This window comes from Octopus sinensis, linkage group LG28 (genome assembly GCF_006345805.1).
Source record: "Octopus sinensis linkage group LG28, ASM634580v1, whole genome shotgun sequence".
NCBI classification, from domain to species: domain Eukaryota; kingdom Metazoa; phylum Mollusca; class Cephalopoda; order Octopoda; family Octopodidae; genus Octopus; species Octopus sinensis.
Window position 1 is genome coordinate 13,544,114 of NC_043024.1, and position 5,000 is coordinate 13,549,113.

The 5,000-nt window shown below is 35.7% G+C and overlaps 1 long non-coding RNA gene across 1 annotated transcript in view; it reads right to left on the minus strand.

Moving 5' to 3' along the window:
* LOC118768367 overlaps nt 1-5,000 on the minus strand; it is a 22,384-nt gene that overhangs the window by 7,470 nt on the left and 9,914 nt on the right. Inside the window, exon 3 of the long non-coding RNA XR_005004190.1 lies at nt 655-661. This is a non-coding gene — a long non-coding RNA (uncharacterized LOC118768367). The remainder of the gene's footprint in view (nt 1-654; nt 662-5,000) is intronic.

Genomic DNA, 5,000 nt, shown 5'->3' on the forward strand with positions numbered 1-5,000 from the left:
TTCCTTTCTGCAGTGCACCACGTGGAGTTATATTTAAAACAATAGGTAGCAAAGGCATTATCACCATTTGGATTTTAGGAACCTCAGCCGAAATGGTAAAGGTGGTAGAAAGCACTGCTATCGAGATGCTATCGCCAGCGACTCGGTACATAAGAGACGAGATTTTGGTGTTCTGGTGTAGGATTGCGAATGCATAGAATTAAATATAAGGTCCATTACGACTGAATGATAAATCTTACTCTTCGTGAATGAGGGAAACTGAAGAATGCAGCGATTATTCTGTAAGTAAACACGAAAGTTCTCTCTTTTGTTTTGATTCCTAGAGTGCTTAGATTTTCTGAAGAAATGGAAAACAAATCTCCATTAATTTCCTCCAGATTGTGTCTTTAATGAAATGCGTCACTTCATTATATAATGTTTAATTAATATGTCAATTAATAGATCATGCAAACAATTTCTAAGTACCATGAAATTGTGTTAAACATGAACACCCCCGGCGAGAACTTTAAAGATCTCTGTAAGAAGTAAATATAATGAGTGAATATATAAACGGATAAATTATAATCCGAGTTCTCTACAACCTCTTTGTAATTATTAAATTTCGCATTCGAATCTCTAATCCTGCCTCATATGATAAAGAAATGGTTATCTCACTTGTTATCTCACTGCGAAAAGCTTGTCTAATAATTGTCGTTGTTGTCTTTGTAGTGTTTTCATGCACGTACAAGATGTTTTGCTTTGTTTATTAAACCAGCTCAGCCGTACAAGAATATATCTATTTCTTTACTACCCACAAGGGGCTAAACACAGAGAGGACAAACAAGGACAGACATAGGTATTAAGCCGATTACATCGACCCCAGTGCGTAACTGGTAATTAATTTATCGACCCCGAAAGGATGAAACGCAAAGTCGACCTCGGCGGAATTTGAACTCAGAACGTAACGGCAGACGAAGTACGGCTACGCATTTCGCACGGCGTGCTAACGTTTCTGCCAGCTCAGCCGTACAGGAATTATATGTGTTCTAACCATGAACAGGTGGTCCCCTTTCTTTTTCAAAAGTCTTTCTTTTCCAACCTATTTTCAGCTATCAAAATTTTCTTATGACTATCCCGAGAAACCTCAAATAAAAGACGGATTTTGGTGTCAACAATTAACATTCATGCTGTGATTCCTCAATGATCAACGTGAGAGAAAACATAAGAGAAAAGAAGTGGAGGCGCAATGGCCCAGTGGTTAGGGTAGCGGACTCGCAGTCATAGGATCGCGGTTTCGATTCCCGACCGGGCGTTGTGAGTGTTTATTGAGCGAAAACACCTAAAGCTCCACGAGGCTCCGGCAGGGGATGGTGGTGATCCCTGCTGTACTCTTTCACCACAACTTTCTCTCACTCTTACTTCCTGTTTCTGTTGTACCTGTATTTCAAAGGGCCGGCCTTGTCACTCTGTGTCACGCTGAATATCCCCGAGAACTACGTTAAGGGTACACGTGTCTGTGGAGTGCTCAACCACTTACACGTTAATTTCACGAGCAGGCTGTTCCGTTGATTCGGATCAACCGGAACCCTCGTCGTCGTAACCGACGGAGTGCTTCCAAGAGAAAAGAAAGAAAATGAACGGAAGTAAGAGAAGGACGAAATACATTTTGAATGCATTACTTAAATCTTATAAACATCAACCAGAAAGGTATTTTTAGCCAGCACCTCTACACTGTCATGAAGGTAACATTAAAGGTAGAATCTGAAATAAGTTACTTGGATGTGTATTTCTATTCTGCCATATCACGGAATCCTTTTAGTAAAGCATTGTGCTGGCAAAATGGTTGGCTCATCTTTTGTTTTTTGATACTCTCAAGTTTTCAAGATTCTAAAACCTTTCTGTGTCACCCAGACTTTGCTTCTTTCGGGATTCATAACCAAGGAACTATTCTCGAACTCGGGTCTATTTTCCTCCCTTCTTCTATTATTCCAGTGTCTGTCTCTATGTTTCTCATATTTACTCTCTCCCACTTTCTCTCTATCTATCTATCTATCTATCTATCTATCTATCTATCTATCTATCTATCTATCTATCTATCTATCTATCTATCTATCTCTCTCTCTCTCTCTCTCTCTCTCTCTATCTATCTATCTATCTATCTCACACACACACATACGCACGCATATATACACAGACAGACACACTCCTTCTGGAGTGTCTTCATTATTCAAAGATCTCCGGTTTAGTGGCATGTGACACGCTGTCAGGGTCTAAGTATTCTATTATGGTACCTATCAGCGTGAAATGCCCAACCGCCGTTGATCGACTAACAACTGAACAGTCAAAGATTAACTAAGGAATTATCATTTTATGGATTAAGCCAAGAGATAATACAACTGGGGATATACTCTGACACCAACTTCAAGATGATATCAGCTACATACAACTCAAATATATCTATACAAATATTTATTTTAGTTCTCGAAAATAATTTGAGAAACAGTGAGGGTTATGAAAAGGACAGAATATAACCATAGAAGACATCACTGTTGTTTTAAATCGGTGTTCATAGAACACCAGACTCAGGAACCTTGCTTATTCGCACAGTTTCGTTTACCGAATTTCACAAAATTTTGAGCTGTCGCCTAAATTGACGAATATCGAGATCGAAACTAGAAGCACATGTTTCCAAATTGCATTTCTTCACCATGAATCCATGCACGCAATAATTCTCAGTGAATAAATGTAAACAAAGAAATATAATTGGGATGAAAAATGGAATAGCATATTCCAAAAGAAGAAGAATCCATCACACAAAAAGAACCTTAAATACCAATTCCATTGCAGTCATCTGCAGATTATATTTAAGAGAAGAGAAACGTGTTCCTCATCAGACAATTGATATAGCCGTAGCAGCTGCAACAGCAGCAGCGGTAGCAGCAGTAGTAGCAGTAGTAGTAGTAGTAACAACAACAGCAATAAGAGGTGAAGAAGTGGAAGAAGCTTGATTGTGATAATGGATTTGGCAAATAATCAAATATCTATATAAGAGCGAACTTCTGTTACAGACATTTTGAAAAATAAAAATGTTAAGACATAAATATTATATCAGAATAATTTGAGATGATGTTTCAAATTCATGTTGGCAGTTCAGAAGCAAATAGTGTAATAGCAATAAATATTAAATACCGTCTGATTTATAACTTATTTGTAAAACAACATGAAAAAGAAACAAAAACACAGAAGAAAACACGCATACACTCGTGCATACATACACATATATATACATATATATACATGTATGCGTGGTGTATGAAAATACATACACTCGTACAGATATATGCAAACAAACATACGTACAAATATATATATATTTATATATATATATGAGTGTGTATCTGTGTATGTATGTATATATATATGTTTATATATATATATATATATATATATATATTATATATATATATGTATTTGTAACTAGATATATATATATATATATATATAAAACTAGATATATATATATATATATATATATATATATATATATATATATATATATATATATATATGCACATATATATATGTATATAAATATATGAGTGTGTGTATGTGTGTATAAACGATACATAAATTATTTGATTTATATCTAGTTGAAAACAACACTGTTCCATTATATTCCTGCCGTGTGTGTAAGACGTAGAGTAATATTTGTTACAATGAATTATTTCAATGTCGTTTAACAAGAACTTTGAGTTTTGTGTTATGATAATTACCTCATTATATTGGACACCGTTTGGAATATTTAAGACCCGCATCAGAATTTTGGCTTGTTCATATATAATGTCTGTCCATATATAATGTAATACAATTATCAGGACAGATAATATTAACACGCTATATTTTCCAAAGATACAAAGCGAGATAAGGAATTTGGTGATTTGTCAGAAAGAAAGACTTGTATATTGTCTTAATATCTTACAGTTATTATGCATAGATCTTTATGTATGTGCTGAATTATTAAGCAAGCTGAGGTCAGTATTATCTTTCTTTCCTTTAGATTAGCAAGAACCAAAGTAATGAGATAGCTTCAGTGGAATATAATAAATACTTTCATTTATTTGTTATGTATTTTATTCCTGATTCTGAAGCAAATTAACAAGTCTCTTTTACCCAATTGATGTATTTGTATGAGATCGCATTCTTCTTAAGCGTGGTTGCCGGCTTCCGAGCTAAATGTCGACGATGAATAAGTCGACAATTGACCACACAGATACACTTTTGTTCGGCCTTTATTTTTGTTTGTTTTTTTCTACATCTTATATAGCTGTTTATAATGTGTCAGTGTCATCGATGTGGTGGTCAGAGAAAAGCAACACCGTATCGAATCACTTGCTCCTCCCACCATGTTAACAACTCGCATATTATTTATTCCGTGTTGGGTGTACATGATTACAATGAAGTCGGGAGTAATTCACTCCAAGAGGAACACATGACCATCCAGTCAGAATCCTTGCTAATTGCGACAAATGGAACCACGAGCCATGACTGATTAATAAGTGGTGCCAGGAGCAATCCTAATAAATCAGTATCAGTTCGTAAGAGTTTGAGAAGGGTTTATAGAGAAGTAATTCCATGACTGTTTCTTCTTTCATTGGCCAAAACAGTCAATTATTAAATGCATTAAGAACACATCCATTGACGTCCTCCATAAGCGGTCAAAACCAAGGTTATGAACAATGAGGTTCATTCCGCCTGGAGATTGACGGCGATGAAGGACGGACAGTGCCAGAGAATGCCTGTATTACTTGTAATATACATTGCTGTCGGATCCTCTTATGCTGCTCAAATCTAATTTGACTAGATTGGAAAATATTTCAGTTACTTTATTGGATAAGACGACTTCTTACGGCCACGATGATCCTCTGCTACGAACAAGTAATAATCATAAGCTGTAAAGGACATGAACTGCTTATAAGACGCTCAAAACTTATGATACGCTCCAGAGACTAGTGTGAAGAATT